This window comes from Microcebus murinus, chromosome 6 (genome assembly GCF_040939455.1).
Source record: "Microcebus murinus isolate Inina chromosome 6, M.murinus_Inina_mat1.0, whole genome shotgun sequence".
NCBI classification, from domain to species: domain Eukaryota; kingdom Metazoa; phylum Chordata; class Mammalia; order Primates; family Cheirogaleidae; genus Microcebus; species Microcebus murinus.
Genome location: NC_134109.1, coordinates 25,295,634 through 25,313,455, shown reverse-complemented (window position 1 = coordinate 25,313,455; position 17,822 = coordinate 25,295,634). Strand labels below are relative to the sequence as shown.

Here is a 17,822-nt window from a genome sequence, read left to right as displayed (position 1 = left end):
CCACAGGGAAATTCTAGTTGAGGCCACGCAAACCTCGCAAACCCTCTCTCACCTCGGGTCACACTCAGCTTTCTTGTTTCCCCAGGCCAGCCTGTCAGAATTCCTGCTGCTAAACCGTGGTGGGGAGGGGAAGAAGCGGGGGTCGAGGTTTCCATGTGTGAAGCACCAAGTCCCTGATGGCCCCCCTCTTCCTCCCCAACCCTGTAATCCAGATAATCCCCTAGGTTCCGTCCTGCCCCTTGTATGGCAAAAATGACCTCTTTGGTTTCTTGCCACCTGGTGTTGTATAACAGGCATAATCACCCCTTCCCAGGGGTGGGCACGGGGGGGGGGGGGGTGAGGGCTGGGTGGACAGGTCAGGACAGGGCCTGGGGGTTCTTGCCTGAGATCACGAATGGACCTGGGGAAAGCCGGATGGGGGGACTGTGGGAAGTGGGCCTCTTGCGGGAAAGAAGGTGGTGAGGCCCCCAAACCCTTTTGGGCAGGAAGAGGTGAACTAGGAGTATTTTAGGCAAACAAGTGTAGATGACCCACCTGCCTGTCCCACCCCTATCACCCCCCCCCAGCCATCTCACTTTACACCGAGTATCGCTTTCAAATAGAACTCCACAGTTTCCATGGCAACGCGCCCACGTGGTCTCTGCCTGGGAGGCTGGAGGGGTGGGTGAAGGGCAGCTGACAGGAGGCACCCGCACTCCGCACTACGGGAAGGTGAGGGCTGAGTAGCGACCGGTGGCCCCTGCCGCACAAAGCCCCAAGGGAGACAGACGGCAGGGAGAGAGAGAGAGGAGATGGCGTTTCAGGACAAAGGGCAGCAGGACCACTGCCCCAGAGGTGCCCTGGACCTCGCCCATCTGTGCCACTGCCGTGGGCGCTGGGGCAGGATCTCCTCACGCCTCTGGGCCCAACCAGCCGCCAGGGAAGTCCTGAGCCGCCAACACACCTCTGGTTGTGCTTCATCTCGCCGTCCTTTGAATCGGGGCTGGCTTTGAATCCCAATCCCCGTTCCGCTCTGTGACCTCGCAGAGACTGTGTCCTCATCTCTACAGTGGAGATGGGTACATCTCCTCTTGTGGTTGATGAGAGAAGCAAAGGAGATGACATTTGGGAAAGTGCTTTGTGAAAGGAAAAAAGCATATGAAAGAGATAAAAGCAGAGATGCCTCTGGTGAAAGGGGGAGCACATAGAGCCCACCCTGCGCCTCCTCCCGCAGGGCCCAGCCACACTCACTGAGCCCTGCCGCTCAGAAACACTTGTATTTAAAAAATTATTTTTTTGGCCTGGTGCAGTGGCTCACGCCTGTAATCCTAGCACTCTGGGAGGCCCAGGCAGGAGGATTGCTCAAGGTCAGGAGTTCGAAACCAGCCTGAGCAAGAGCGAGACCCCCGTCTCTACTATAAATAGAAAGAAATTAATTGGCCAACTAATATATATAGAAAAAATTAGCCGGGCATGGTGGCACATGCCTGTAGTCCCAGCTACTTGGGAGGCTGAGGCAGCAGGATTGCTTGAGCCCAGGAGTTTGAGGTTGCTGTGAGCTAGGCTGACGCCACAGCACTCACTCTAGCCTGGGCAACAAAGTGAGACTCTGTCTCAAAAATATAAAAAATTAAAAAATATTTTTGAAGCCTCACCTCCCTATCCTGTGTCTTGACTGATCTTCCCTGACTTAACCCCTAGCAAGAGTATATCCTTCTGGCCAAATATCTCGTCTAGAGCCAGCGCCCATGAGTCAGTGGTCCTTGTCATACACCCCCATCACCACCTCCAGGCTGATGTTTCAGGCTTTCCCTGGAGAAACCAGCACAGTTTTCTTTGGCTTTCCCCACCCTTCCCCCTGCCTGTCTTCAGGCTGGGAGGATCCCTCCCGGTTATCTCCAGCTTGGTCCCAGACAGGCAGGCAGCCCCAGAGAGGCTGAGCCAGCAGAGGAGGGAGGATAAGGGACAGGAAGAAAGAGGCCGAGGTGCCTGCAGGGCTGCCACCCAGCTGGAGGGGCTCGCACCTGGCCACCTGCCTCCCTCTTCCTTCCCAGCTCCACCCTGCTGGCTCATGCAGAACAAACCCCCACGGAACCAGCCTGGCCCTGCCCTTCTCCCAGGGGCCCCTAGGTTTCCCTGAGCTGGTTCTCCCTGCCCTGGGACCTGTGTGAGCCACCAGCTTCCCTCCCCGGCTGCCCCTCTCTCATCCATGAAGGGGGGTGATCTCCGAGGCCCCCTTTGGCACTAAAACACTGACTCGGCAATTCTCTGCAGCAACAGAAGCCTGGCGCCACAGCCTCCTCCCCCCAGCACAGCCCCCTCCTCTCTTTTGTCACCTTACACGGCAGTGCCCTCAAATCCCAGAGAGGGTGGCTTTCATTATTTTTTTCTTTATTTTTATCAAAGGGTATTTTTTTTTGTGTGTCAAAAATTGTGTCTCCCCTGAGACACAGTGCAGCCTCTGAGCAGGCTCCCCTTGTTTCCATGGTGACAGCAGCTGGCTCACATGTGTGGTCGCTATGGAAACGAGGCTGGCTCCCCTCCTGTCCTTCCCCTCCCCTCTCACACTCCCTTCCTTCCTCAGCCACCTCGACACCCCCTCCTCCTCCTTCACACCACTCTGGGTGCAAGGAAAGGCCATGGGAGGCCCCAGGCACCATGGGAGCAAACCGGGTCCCAGCTCCAGGCTGGGCAGCTGCCATGTGACTTTCTCTGGGCCCTACTTCTGCCGGGGACCTTCCTTCCCCTGGAACGAGGGTTTTCTGGTACAAGGCAGAGAGTACAAACAGGCTCGAGCTCTCTAGATGAGGACCCAGGCGAATCTTGCCTCTGCCAAGGGTGAGGGCTGCCTCCTTCCCCGCCCAGGGGCACAATCTCAGCACACAGCCAACCCTGCATGGGCCCTGGCGCTCCCCCCATGTACCCTAAGCCCTTTCCTGCCAGAGCATAGCCGTGCAGAAGAAAAGGAAGGCTTCTTGGGGAGGAAATCAGTAGCAACAGAGATGGAGGCAGGGGAGTGGGGCATACATTGGCAACCCTCTCATTTGTCCGTAGATGTAATTTGGATCATGTATAATTTTCCCATTGACAAGTAAGCACTGAAAGGGTAGGAATTCTTGCCTGTCTTGTCGCAGAGAAATCCTTGGCATCTGGCAGAGGAATGAATGGGGAGAGAGGAAAAAAAATAACATACACCAGGGGTTTAAGAGTGACTGTCTTCTAGGTGGTGATTATTATAGGCTTTTTGCTTTCTTTCTTCAGTGAACACCTATTAAATGTATGAAAAGAATAAACAGCATGTCTATTTGATTGGTCTTAGAGAAAAAAAGAGAAAGGAACTTGGAAGAAGCCAGAGTGAGCGAACTATAGGCTCTTCTCGGGACAGGCTGGGCCAGTGCATGCTTATCTGATCTGGCGTCTCCCTGTGTCCCTCGCTGGGCACAGAGAGGTGCGGTGACTCTCCAACCGTGGCACAGAGAGCTGTGGCATTTGGAACCTGGAGTGAAAGAGGAGCCAGGGGTCTTACATCAGAACAGGAGAGACACGCTGTGGGCCCAGGTAAGGGCAGATGAGAGTGAGATGCTGGCACGTGCCGGGTCCTGGGTACGGAGGTGACGATGGTGCTCGGTGGCCAGAGGAGGCCCCACACCCATAGCCCGGGCGGGCCTCTCTCCACTGCGTGCCCAGCCCAACGCCCCCTGAAGGAGGGCACTTGTATCCCCCAGCCTGCCTCCCAGACCTCCCCTGGGAGTTTGACTCAGTGAGGAGAAGAACACAGCAGCCCCTGGAGAACTGAGAGCTGCATTCGGCTGACAGAGCCAAAGGGGAAAGTTCCAGCTCTCTCTCCTGAGAGGCAGGGCGGCAGAGGCATTCTCAAGGTCAAAGAAGACGTCAGTCGTGCAGATTCATGCAGCCAAGGGCACACTTCTCCCTTTCCTCCCGCACCTGCAGCCAGCGCGGGGAGTGGACCCAGGCACCTGGGGAAATCTGAGCGCAGGGGAACCAGGCCTGGAGTGGCTGGGAGGAGTCAGTGTCCTGGATCATGGGCACACAGGGCCTTCCAGGTGCTCCTAGATCCCATGTGACCTGATGTGAGGGACAGACAGACAGCAGGGAGGCAAGGGCTCGCCCTGGCTCATACCCAGCCAGCTAACCCTGCCAGCTGTAAAGACAGAGAACAAGGAGGACAGGCACAGGAGGTAGGGAAAGGAGGAGCAAGGAGTAGTAGCTCCCCTTCCACTGCCACCAGGAGAGGGGCTTGTCCTGCTCCTCTGTGCTCCTCAGCCCAGGCCACTGGAATGGGCAGGGATGGGCTGAAGGTCGGGGTGGGGGAGGCCAAGGATGGGCAGGTGGGCATGGAATGGGGGGTGCTCAGAGATTTGGTGACATGGTGGTGCATTCAGTGCTTGGTAAAAATAAAGCTGAAAAGTTAAGTTTGTACTTTTATGGTCACAAAACCTTTGCAGCAAGAAAACTACCACATCGCAAGGCTATGATTTCCCTGGTACGACCCAGGCTGAGCCGAGGCCCTGCAGCAAGGCTGTCACTCTTTCCCCTCCTCACTGAGGCAGAGCAAGAGCACCTCTAGGCGATCGAGGCAACCACCCCACTTCTCTTCCGTCCGATAGAGTAGAACTAAGGGTCAGTTGGCCTGGCAATGAGCAAGGGGCTGCCACTACTATAAAGTCTCAGAGGACTCTCCCCTACAACACCCCTAATGAAAGGCTCTTCCAGTCTCTGCTTGAATACCTCTTATGACAGGGATCTCACCACCTACCAGGCATCTCATTTCCCCAATCTTGGGTTTCAGTTCTCTCCTGCTAGTATTTGTGCTACATTTTTCTTTAAAAAAAAAAAAAAGTGCCTCTCCCCCACCCATTATCTTCATACAGAATATCAATGACAAATAGCATCTGGGTATATCTTTCATCCATAAGTGCCAAATTAGCCCTCACTCTCAAGCAGGTCTTCCTGATTCTAGCAAAACTTTAAAAACTCCCTACCTTCCCTTCTTTTCCCCCAACCTCCAGAAAAAAAAAAATTGTTTTGCTCTTGGCCCTTTCCACAAGGCTCAGCTCCATGCACGGGATGCAGTGAGCCGGGTTCTATTCTTGCCGTCTCCGTTGTTCCTTTATTCTTGCCCTTGGTTCTGTGCCCTTCCTCCAGCTTTGAATGTGTCCTTCCCCAGCCAGAGCTCATCCGCAGCCTGCGATGATCCACTTTGTCTCTCAAGCTCCTCCCTTTCTCCTTCTCATCAAGATCTTTCACGATGACACTGTCAGAATCTCATTTTCCAGGGCCCTCCCAGATCGGCTCAACTCCTTCTTTCAAAGTTCACCTGTAGCACTGTGCCTGCCCTTTCCCTCCGTGTTTTGAATGTTACCTGACCAAGGCAGATACGAGACTGTCCCCTCTGAGTCTCAGTTTCTTTGAAGTGGGGAGAGTGTGCTAGCTTCCCAGGGCTGCCACGACAAATTGCCACAAACTGGGTGGCTGAAAACAACAGACATTTGTTCTCCCACAGTTCTGGAGGCCAGAAGTCTCAAATCAAGGTGTTGGCAAAGCCACACTCCCTCTGAAGGCTCCGGGAAGAATCCTGCCTTGCCTTCTCAGTGCCTGCTGTTTGCCGGCAACCCTTGGCGGGCCTTGGCACATCACTCCAACCTCGCCTCCAGCTCCACGTGGCCTTCCTCTGTGCGTCTGCACCTGTTCCAAGTTTCCTTCTTCTCATAAGGCTGCCAGCCTTTGGATTTAGGGCCCACCCTAATCAGGTATGACCTCATCTTAACTTGATTGCATCTGCGAAGACCCTATTTGCAAATAAGATCCCATTCACAGGTTCTGCGTGGATGTGAATTTGACCCAGGGTAATCCCTCACCTTCATCTTTGACTTTTCCCTCTCCTTTACATCCGCCACCCCCAAGAAGCTTTCGGGTTAGCCTGACTGTTCCTCCTAGACATCCTGCCTGTCCCTCTTCACCACCCTGGCAGCCGGGGTCTTTCCGTCAGACTGCGGGGCCAGACTGAGTCCTGGCTTCCCCGCTTAGATAGAGGAACCTGAGAATGTGACTTCACTTCCCTGGGCCTCAGTTTCCTGACCTGCAAAGTGCGAGAATAATGGTAGTACCCTTCCTACTTTACAGGATTCTGTGATGATCAAGTGCATTACTCTGTAAAGAGGCAGAGAACACTGCCCAGCATAGAAGGGGGGCTGTCGTCAGTCCCCTTTCTGGCAGGGTTACTGCAGTGGCCCCCTAACCAGCGGCCCTCTTTCTTTAATCCTCCAGGACCTCAAACCATCCTCAAACAAATCTCACCTTGTCACTGCATGTCATCTGAATGTGTTCCGCTGCATTCAAGTATTTGCAGTGGAGCACACAGGGCCCTCGGTAAGGCAGCCTTTCCCTGCTGATACCGCCTTGTCTCACTCGCATCTTGCATTCTGTGCACACAGGTACACACACGTGTACACATGTGCAGACACACATGTAAGACAGCTGCTTAGCTCCCTGGAGCTGCCCCACCCACCTGGATGTCTGCCACTTCTCCCTGGGGAGCGCTCAGCCCAGCCCCATCATCTCCAGGACACAGACCTGAGTCAGGGGTGTGGCTTCTGGGCCTGCCCTGCCTCTGTCCCCTCCAGCTGTGAGCCTCTCCAGGACCAGGGCTGTGTCCCTTCTCCACGTCTCAGAACAGCCCCCGGAGCACAGTAGCACGGGAAGGAATGCACCCCAACCCGCTGAGACTCCTAGGACCTGCCTTCCTCTATTTCCCATTCAACTTGACACCTCCTGTCTCCCCCAGGTCACCAGGCCCCTCGTTGCCCCACCTCCTCACTGTTCTGCAGCCTGTTCCTGCCTTCTTGGCCTCTCCCTGCTACCCCTATCTCAGCTGGTTTCCTTCCTTCCCCAGCTGGGCTGCTCACCCGCTGGCCCTCTCTCCAGGCTGCTATTTGCTTCCGTAATTGGATTATTTGTGCATGCCTGCCATTGGGGATGCGGGGATGCATTTGTGGAAACCCTCTTGATGGTGCAGTAGTGCAGAGCTGGGTGGCCACAGGAGAGCGCCCCCGGGGAGGGGAGGCTGCAGAGAGCAGTAAACATTCACCCCCAGGGGGCTTCCACCAGCCCCTGAGAGCTGCACTCAGCCCCAGCTCCAGAAGGCAACACTAGGGGCACCCTCTGGGGCTAGTGAGGGGAGGGGTGCCCAAGCCTGTTGGGCTCCTCCAGGGCAGGGAGGAGAGGGCATGTATGGGGAGGAAGCCTCTCCTGGGGGGGTCACATGCAGGAAGAGTGCCTCAAGCACCCAGCTGGAGGCAGAGGAGAGAGGCCTCGGGGTGGGGAGGGCCCCCTCCTGGCTGGGAGGCAGTGCCAGGTGACAGTTACCCACAGCCCCAGGGCTCAGCTGGAGGGACTGTAATACTATCTACATTCCTCACCCAGCCCCTTTTTCCTTGTGGGCTGAGGAGGCAGGGACAGGACTTGGCAGCCTGTACCTTAGGCCCCAGCCCCAAACGCCTGACCTCATTTTCTCCTGCCACCTGGTTCTCGCAGGAACCCCAAATTCAGCATCCCTCCCACCATCCCCCAGCGCCGCAGCCTCCAGTGCTTCTCTCCTGGGCTGAAGGCACCCCACGCACCTGGCACCCACCTGGCCACCCCAGGAACCCGGGGGTCTCCTTTGATCCCCTCTCTCCCCCAGCCCATTGAACTGTCAGCAAGAGTGACCATCTCTACCTGCCGCACACCTCTCCCCCTTCTGCTCTTGCCCAGGCCCTCTGCTGCCCCAGCCTCCTGCACCTGGGCTGCTCCAACAGCCCCTTAACCCTTTTCCAAACCACAGGGTGACTACCAAATTTGGCAGCAGTGGCAAATGCATAATGAATGTTTGTTGATATCCCAAGACAATACAATAACAGGATCCATGATTTGCTCACATTCAAATCCGATCTTGTCTCTCTCCTGTTAAAATCCTTTCATGGGCTCCCATGGAACCCGGAAGAAAGTGCAGACATGGCTCTGTGTGGCCCTTCCTAAGCAGGCGCTCTGCTCTCCGCCTCTTGGGGCCACGGCTGCTGTGCATGAGATGGCAGGCGACCTTTTTTATGCAGCCTCGAAATCCCTCCTTATGGGATTCACTGTCTTCTTCTGACTCTTACAAGATATTCCCTACCCCTTGGTTTTCCCCAGTTCCCAAACTCAAAACCTGCTGGAAGTGCCCCCTCTCGCCCCGGGACATCTCTGGAAGCTTCCTCCGTCTCCCTGGGAAAGTCCATCTCCCTTCCGCCCGGCTAGCCAGCCCCTCTGCGAAGCGGTTGGCTTGACAGGTGGCATTGTCTCCTGCTGCCCTGCCGGACTGGAAGGCCAGGCCTGGGACGAGGCCGGCACTCTGCCTGGTCTGCATCCGGGACTGCCGCAGATGCCAGCGCAGGGCCCGGCCTGGCAGAGGGATGGCGAGTCCCTCAGCCCCAAGTCCCAGGGACAGCGCCAAGCTCTCCCTTCCGCTCCCGCCCGTCTCCCCTCTGCTTTGTATTCCAGGCCCGTTCCCTGCTTTGATGAAACAGTAACCATTTTCTTGCTGCCTCGTGCTCCTCTCTGCATTATTCATGGACTCCACTCTCTTTGCCACCAGCAGGCACAGGCTGATCTCATGCCCCAGTGAGAGTGAAAATGTAAAGGCCCTGGTGAAATGGCACTCTCCCTGACCCTGCCACTGGCCCTTTTTTCTCTGCACTTTTCCTAAGTCAAGAGGGGGCTAAAGAAGGACTGCGATGGCTCCACGTGCCTCTTGGGGTCACAAGCGCTCTTTGGGTGTCGTCCAGCCCATTGTGGGGCCCAGCTCTGGAAAGGTGTCTGGAAAGCTGGCAGAGGTGCTTGGGAACAGCCCTTTCTGCAGAGTGGACTCAGGTTCCCCCGCCCTGCTCTGCCCAGCCCCCATCCCACAGCCTGGGGCTCTGCCTCACTCACCTCCCAAGAGAAGGTGGCCTCACGGGGACAGCCAGACCCAGGAACATCAGAAGAACGCGTCCTCCTGGTCATGTTCCCATTCCCTGGACCTTGTTCTCTTCTGGTGCCACCCCATGGCAGGTGGCAGGCCAGCCCAGGCAGCTCAGTGCTGGGCTTGTTTGCCCTCCCCAGTCTCCCACCTGCAGTCCAGCCGCTTCTCCCCTTGCCAAGGAGGGATGTGGAACTGGAACATTCCCCTTTGTCTGGACACCAGGCTTGCTTCATTCTCATCACCTGGCAGCAATCTGTGGCGTGCTGTCTTCTCTAGCCTGCCCCACCCCAGCCCCAGGCCTGCCCCCTGCCCCAGCTGAGCCCCAGGGTACCAGGAGGGTGTCACAGCCTCCCTCCCTGGAGCATGAAGCTGGAGTGGGCCATCTGCTCTGAGGCTCCCCAGCTGCCTGCCTTGGTGACCCTGCATGGCTTCCTTGCTCAATACACACACAGAAGGTTCTGGATGGGGCCCCATCGTGCTGGTTGGAGCAGGCATTATGATCGCTGAGCCACTGAGCTTTGTGCAGTCACCTAATCATCACTTTTACTCTTTAAACAACTCTTCGAGGTAGGGTATATTTCTCCCTCTGCATAGATTAAGAAACAGAAGCTCAGAGACACTAACGTGGCCAAGGTTGCCGCACAAGCAGCATCAGCAGGGCTCAGATTCTTGGACAACTCCTGGCAAAGAAGGCTTCTTCCATAGCCTTCCCCACCGCCCCATCCTCCTTGCCACCTTGCCCGGTGGCACAGGGGTGCGAGGGATGCCACGCCCAGCTGGCTGGGATGCAGCTCTGCCTGCCCCTGCAGGACCCAACTGCTAATCAGCAGCGCTGGTATCTAGGCAACCAGCCTCCCTGGCTTCAGATAAGCAGAAACAGCTGGGAGCTGCTGAGCCTGGGAAGCCGGCAGGGGAGGGAGAGGGGAGCCAGCCAGACAGCCTGTTATTTTGAGCCTGTTATTCTCACCCTTCCAGACCTTGGCTTGAGATAGGGCCTCTCCCCCAAGCTGATCCTTGCCACTGTCACCGAGGTGGGGGGGTGTCTCCAGGGGCTCCACTTCACTCCTTGCCCTGAGCCTGGCACAATTTAGGAGAAGTAAGGGGAGAAGGGCTGACCTTTCCTTTCTCTGCGAGCAGAGGAGGAAAGTCAGTCACAAGCTGCCAAGGTGAAGGGGCTCTGAGGTCATGTGACAAACAGTAGTTGCCGTTCACCTTGCAGAGCCTTCTGGCTTCAATGTGAGGTTTTCCCCTTCCCTGCATCAGGCTGGCCTGGAGCGCAGGCGTGGCTGGGTGCTGCCCTCCGCCCACCAAGATGGCGACGGTATTGGCAGGGGAGGGTGGCGCTGCGGGCAGCAAGGCCAAGCAGACCTCAGACCAGCGAGGTCTGGCTCTGCTGGTTCCAAGCCTGGCCATGCCTCTTGGAGCCTCAGATTCCTCATCTTTAAAATGGAGATGATGTACCTACCCTGCTGGCTGGAGGTGGGAAACAGGTGAAGGTGGCATGGAAAACAGGTGAAGGTGGCGTGTGAAACGCCCAGCACAGCCCCCGGCACTGCAGTGCTGTTAACGGTTGGTTCCAGTCCCTTCCGCGTGTCTGGGCCTGCCCTGCCCGGCCAGGACATCTCTCCCACAGGGCTCTGTCTTCTCCACGGCTATTTCTGTCTCCTGTTCTAAAGGTCAGTGCCTTTCCTGGGAGATGGCAGCTGCTGCCTCTTTTCCACCTCTAAGTGGCATTAATCCCATGCCCAGGGGACAGCTCTTGCCCCAGATGGCTCTGCCTGCCCCCTGCCTTCACCTAGGATGGGCCTGGGCATGCCCACCCCCGCTTCCCCATGCACCCCCCAAGGCGACTGCGAGGCCTGGAACACAGCCATTGTTGGACTGACTCACTGACCACATCAGTGGCCAGAACATTCCTGCTGTTCCTACAGTGCCAGGACTAGCCCCTGACCGCCCAGGCCTCTTTCTCTGCTTCCAGCTCCAGGCAATGCCAGGCCCGCACTGAGGGCGCAGGGGCTTTTCCTACGAGGAGGATTAAAGGAGAGGACAGGAAGAGACAGCATGCCGCCCAGGCAGGAAGCATCAGCGGTCACTCTCGTCCCCAGCCAGCTGTTGCCACCTCTTGGGTCTGTGATTGGAAGGAGGTGACTTCCTTGCACCAAAGGTGCCCCTCATCCCTAGCGTTAGTGCCCACCTGCACCCCTGCATTGGAGGGAGAGAGAAACAGGAACCATGAGTGACACTCACCGGTGACAAGAGCCCAGGGCAGAGTTTTCACCAGCCTGGCAGTGACAAGGCAGGTGTGGGGAGGGGTGGCTTTCAGGAGACTCACACCCCATCAGCACCCACAAGCACCCCCACAGATGGTCCTGGCCTATTGTACAAGCACTGGGGGACATTGATCGGGGAATGCCCACGTGTCAGTGGTGCTTTCGAGTCACCATCTTGAGCCCCTCCCAGCAGTCCCCTCATAGAGAGAGAACCATTGTCATCCCATTGTACACAAGATGCAACGAAGGCTGAGCGTGAGCTAAGCAAACCCCAGAATCCACATCAAGCCTGGGCCCAGCCCTGCTGCTGCTGCTCCTGTTCACACAGAATTCCCTTCAAGGGCCCGCAGTGTACCTGGCACAGGGGCAGGGCTCGAGGCTGACTCTTCCTGCCTTCCCCAGCCAGGGTGGAGGGTGGGAGGATAGGACTGCCACGGCTTGGGCTGGGAACAACCGAAGCCACATCCATGGTGGGTGACAGGGAGGAGGGATGATCAGGTGGCAGTGGATGCCGGATGTCCTAAGCCGGATGTCCTCCCTGTCCCCAACAGAAATGGAGAAAGGGGGAAAGGCAGCCTGGGGCTGGGTGAGGGGGAATGGGAGGGAGTGGCTCCCACCCCTACTCAGCCCAGCCCATTTCTCCCACTCTTTCTGGCACCCTCATTCCCCACCCCCCCCATGCAGAATTTGGAGAGGACCAAGACTCCAGAGCAAGATAAACAGAAGTGAAGGGGGCTTGGAGGAGCATTCCAGAGCTAAAAATAACAGGTCAGCCCTCCCATGCCCCCAGGGCCTGCTCCCAGCCAGCCCCACTCCCCTGCCCAGTTCTCAACGCCCCCCCCCTTGCACTGGGGAGGTCTGGGTGCCAGTCTGCTACTGCAATGCCATAGCCCCCTTCCCAGACCCGCCCCCGCTGTGGGGCCACAGCCAGGGGAGGAGGGGAGCCCTGCCCGGCTAGGCCCTCCCCACCACAGCACCCACAGAAAGTCTGGGCGGCTCCAGCAGGCCCACAGCTCAGCAGTTAACCCCTCGCCTGCCTTCCCTGTTGCTATCTTTGTAACAGAATTCCTTTGCAGTCCTGTCAGCAAAGGCAGGGGGCCTTCAGATCTTGGATCTTGTTCTCTCTACAAGCATGTCCCAACATTGGTAAGCAATTCCACTCCTGCAGGTAATAAGGGAGGGGAGAACAAGGAAGAAAAAGAAAATTCCAGCTGGGCAAGGGGGCTCAGGCCTGTAATCCTAGCACTCTGGGAGGCCACGGGAGAATCAGAGCTCGAGACCAGACTGAGCAAGAGCGAGACCCCATCTTTACAAAAAATAGAACAAATTAGCTGGGTGTGGTGGCTTACACCTGTAGTCCCAGTAACTCGGGAGGCTCAAGCAGGAGGATCACTTGAGCCCAGGAGTGTGAGGTTGCTGTGAGCTAGGCTGACACCAGGACACTCAGGGCCATAGAGTGAGACTCTGTCTTGAAAAAGAAAAGAAAAAAAAAGAAGAAAAGAAAAGAGAAGAAAAGAGAAGAGAAGAGAAGAGAAGAAAAGAAAAGAAAAGAAAAGAAAAGAAAAGAAAAGAAAAGAAAAGAAAAGAAGGAAATTCCAGGAGACAACTCATTATTGAGCATCTGCTACATGTCAGAACTGTGTGCCCAGCTTGTCCTGTCTGTCATTTCTCTCCATTCTCACAGAAGGTACACGTTGCTCTGTTCTCATTTTCCAGATATAGAAACTGAGGCTCAGAGATGCAAAGAAAGAACCCAAATTATCAGAGGTGGCCCAGACAGGAGTGGCATCCCCATCACCCAGGGCTGCCCCTCAAAGGGGCCAGGTCCTCCTCAGGTTTGCACTGGATGCCAACTCTCGTCCCCGGCTGCTCTATGGGTCTGTCACACACTGAGACAGGTCCTGGAGTGAAGCAGTCATGGCTACCAGGGGGCCTTCTGGAAACGTCAGCCCGGCCCCCTGGCCCGCAGTGGGACCAACCAACTCACACAGTTGAAGGGGCCTGGACGGACCCTTCCCTGAGGGCACCACGGGTACAGTCTTTTCCACCTAGTGGCAGCTGCTGCTCCCATGAGTGCAGCTGGGATGAGGAAGGAGTGCCAAGCCCCCTCCTCACACCCATGCCACCCTAGGGTGTCCCTGCAGGGGTCCTGTACAAGGAGGATTGGGGGGGAACACGCCTGGCTCCAATATCCCCAGAGACACGAGGACGCCCTATCGCCCTTTCCTGAAAAGCAGGGAGGCCTTGGACAGGCCTGCACAGCCCGTGCCCGGCCCCCACTGCTCCACCCACGCCCATGCTGGGGTTTGCTCTTCTCCCCCGGCCACAAGCTGAGAGGAAACACTGAGATCATTAAACCCAGAGCAAGCAGGGCAGGCTTAGATGTGACTTAGCTGCTGCCATCAGCCAGCAGAGGGGTTTTTGTGCCGGGCATGGGAGGCAGCCATTGTCTTCCTTAGATGCAGAAAGCAAGACGAAATGGGTGTTCACAGCCATAAGAATTCAGTCTCCTTGTTGACTAGCTCCCAGGATGGGGATGCCCCAGCATCCTGCCAGCTTCTACTTGAATACACCTAGGGATGGGAGGCTCATCCCCATGAGAAAGCTCTGATTATTAGCAAGCTCTTCCTTATGGTGTTGAGCTGGAATCTCCACCCCCACCCTTGCACCTCTCACTGTCTGGTTCTGCCCTCTGGGTCCACAAAGCTGCTCCCTTTTCTGCAGGAAGGCCTTTCAAAGTACAGCACTCTCCCAGACGATTAGGTCCAGGCAGGCTTTCAAATGCTAGAATTAGGGACAGCCACAGAAAGAATGAGATGATTCAAAGCCATGCTGAATGGCTGATGATAACTCTACCCAAGCTGTGCTCCCATGACACCGTCTGAAAGACACCTGCAGTTAAGGCGCCATTCACACGCGGGCTCTTTATTTAGCAGGAGTGGAAGATTTTACTGCTCAGCCCTTGCAGACGCTGGGGGAAGGTTCTCACAGGTCTGATAAACACGGAATCTTTCTTTGACAGCAACTGGGCATTGCATTGTTTACCAGCCTTGCTGGGTTTCTCCAGCCAGAAATCTACCAGTTCTGGAGACTGGCTCTGTGACCTCCCCACCTAACCCATGCCCACCTCCATCCAGGTCTCCTTTCTACACATTTTCTCCATCCTTATGGCCACCACCCTATCCTCTCTAAATCACCCCCACCTCTCACCCCCTTAACTGCTCTCTACTTCCAGAGATGTATCCTGCTTCCCATCCCATCCCCAATTCATTCTCCATCTAGAAGCCAGAGCAGGGTCAGATCATGTCACTCTCCTGGGTGAACCTTACAACGGTTGTCCAATGCACTTCGAGTAAAAACTAAACTGCTCACTGCGTGCTATAAGGCTCTTTCACACGGGGCCCTGCCCACTTCCCTGACCTCTGGCCTTCCACGAGCAGGCCAAGCTCTTTCCTGCCCCAGGGCCTGTGCACGTTCTGGCCCCTCTCCCTGAACATCATTCCATTAGCTCTTCACATGTTTGGCTCCTTCTCAACCTTCAGATCTCAGCTAGAAGGTCACCTTCTCAAAAATGCCTCCCCTGACTGCCCTATCTAAATTAGATTCCCTTTTGAACTCTCTGTTACAGGCCTTTTCTATTTCATCTATATCATTTACAACATGTTGTCTGCCTCCCACATTAAAACGCAAGCTGCACGAGAGCAGGAACCCTGTTTGACTTGCCCACTGCCGAACCTGCCACATCCCGTGTAGGGCCTGGCACCTGCAGGCACACAGGGAATGTCTGTTGGATGATAAATAACAGCCCTGCCTTTGTGCAGTCTACAGGGGTATTTGCAATCCAGCCCTCCTTAGGGAGATGCACATGAAAACTGCCCAAGGGCCTCCCGAGTCCCATGGGAGGACTTCATTTAAGAAAAACTGGCCAGTTCTCCTGGTTTGGCCATTTGCTCATTCACTTATTCATTCTTCTAGCAAGAAGGGAGTACTTCCTGGTAGCCGAAAGCTGTTGCAGGGACTGAAACTCTATAGGTGAGCAATGGCAACCAAATTCCTGTTTCAATGACCTCACCCTCACCCAATAAGCATTTTATTATAAACAGTAAACAACAGTTACAGGGTGGCAGTAAGGGTCTTGGGAGGCCAGTTTGGGTGAGGTAGTCTGCTAGAAGTCAGGGAGGTCTGAGGATTATGGACACAGAGCAGGCCTGGCTGTGTGCATGGACTCCTCCCTCCTCCTCCTCTCCCAATTTCATCACCAGGTAGCAAGCATGTGATGGGTAGGAAGACAAGAGTAGGTGGGAGGACTCCAATAAAGTGTACCTTTGGCCAGTATGTTCTCCATACAAACGACACAGGTAGCTGTGTCCCTGTAAAGTTCTGTGTCCACTGAGCCCTGGGCTTGTCACATGCATAAAGGAAAGCTGCAGATTCCTTCAGTAGAGAACAAGGTCAACACTAAGGGGTTCTGTGTTAAATATCCACCTGCTAGATCTGCTTACTTAGAACAAGGGGGCGCCTACAATCCAACACACTCACGTGTAGACAGACATGCTTTGTGCTGCAGGAAAAAGGACTCCATCCCAACACGGCTTGTAGAGCAACTCTGCAGTGAGTAAAAACAAAATAGAACTACAATGAATTTGTGAAAACTGATTTGAACTCTAAGATGACCAAAAAACCCCAAATCACACATTTAGGTGACACAGCTCAATAAGAGTGTGTGCCAGCACGTGAGAGGCTGGTATGTCTTTGTCTCAGCATGGTGTCCTTGGGTGAAGCGTCTAGGGGCTGATCTGTAGGTACTTGGGTAGAACATACTCTATTTCTTGTTTGTTTCTACACTCTTTCTCTTTTTTTTCTTCAAGATATTAAATATATAGATACACATTTTCTTATTTCTCCCACTTCACTTATTGATTCATCAAACTTGGGCATCCTCACCATGATCCAAGTCCTTGCACGGTGGGGGTGGGTGGGACTTGAGGGCAGCGGAGCTAGACTAGAACAGGACAAAGGAGTCCTCTCCTGGTCAGCTCACCCACTGGTTCAAATCCCTATTTTCAGGCTGGGTGAGGAGGCTGGAGGCTGTAATCCTAGCACTTTTGGAGGCCGAGGTGGGAAGATTGCTTGAAGCCAGGAGTTCAAGACCAGCCTGAGCAAGAGGAAGACCCCATCTCTACTAAAATTTGAAAAAATTAGCTGGGCGTGGTGGCTGGGGCCTGTAGTCCCAGCTACTGGGAGGCTGAAGCAGGAGGATCGCTTGAGCCCAGGAGTTTCAGGTGAGATACGATGAGCCCACTGCACTCTAGCAGGGGCGGCGACAGAGCAAGGCCCTGTCTTAAAAAAAAAATCCCCCCATCTCAGGGGGCACAGCCTCCACTATCTATCTGCCGCCCAAGCAGAAGATGCCCTAGACTTCCCCATTGCATCATCCCTTCTTCCACCCACGCACCAAATCTGGTGGCCTGTACCTCTTAATTGCTCTGACCTCCCACCTCCTGCGGTGCCCCGACTCAGGCAGTCGTCCCTCCCCTGGTTACTGCAGCAGCCTGGCCTCGCCTCTCCCAGCACAGCCTCGCTCCTCCTCCAGGGGTCCTCCGCGGGCACAGCCATCTCCAGCAAGCACACATCTGGCCTCCCCATGTCCCACCAAAGGCCTGCAGGCCGGAGAGCCTGTGCCGTCAGGCAAGGCAGCCCTCCCTCCACGCTGCGCTTGCAGAGGCTCCCACAGCGACCTCCCGCGTTCCAGCCTCCCGCCACCCCCGGCTGAGCGCAGCATGGCGCCTAGAACGCCGTGGCAGCCTGGTGATGCCTGGGCCAAGGCGACTCTTCGGATTTTTTCCCCTTACGGAGCTGGGTAACCATGAGGTGGCAGACGAGGCCCCGCCCGGAGACGGAGCCGGCGAGCGCGAGCGCCGAGCCCAGGCAGCAGCTGGTGTCGCCATGGCAACCGCTCGCAGCGCCTCCCGGGGCCTGGCCTTTTCACTTGGCCTTTTTGGCAGGCTCCCTCTGCCACCCCAAACCCGCTCACCCGGCGCGCCGGGCCTCGCCTCCGCCCCACCCCGCCCTTCTGCCCCTCTTCCTTCCCCCTCCTCCACCCCCTTCCTCCCCTCGCTCTCCTCCCAGCTCCCCCGCCTTCTGCAGCCTCCGCCAAAGCGCAGGGAGGGGAAGCTGGGCCAAGGAAGGACTCAGATTGTCAATTCTAAGCCGATTTCCCCTCCACAGGCAGCAAGCCCTTTCATGCATTTTTCCCCTATTACCATAAACGCAGGAACTTGCATTAGGATGAATGAGCAGAAACTCCTGTCTTTGTCAGAGCCTTGGCAGAACGCCAGGCATAGAATGACCTAAAACACTCAGAACTGAATGGAGCTGGAGAGGGGGTGGAGATCCCATGTCGGGTGAGAAATGGGAAGGGGGGAGGGTGGCCTTTGGTCTCTAATTACAATAATAAAGTGTTCACCGGGTGCCCAGGCCCTATGCTAAGCCCTTTGCACAGATTCTCCTTTAATCCTCACAAAATCCCTATGTCCTATTATCCCCCTATTTTTATATATGCTAAAACAGAGGAT

At 55.8% G+C, this 17,822-nt stretch overlaps 1 long non-coding RNA gene across 1 annotated transcript; it reads right to left on the bottom strand.

Moving 5' to 3' along the window:
- Positions 1–2,412: 2,412 nt before the first annotated feature.
- Positions 2,413–17,117, bottom strand: LOC105859137 (uncharacterized). Its single transcript, XR_012919696.1, has 3 exons — positions 16,722–17,117; positions 15,787–15,853; positions 2,413–3,475 (listed from the first exon to the last, which is right to left on the bottom strand). It is a non-coding gene; the product is annotated as an uncharacterized LOC105859137 (long non-coding RNA).
- Positions 17,118–17,822: the final 705 nt, after the last annotated feature.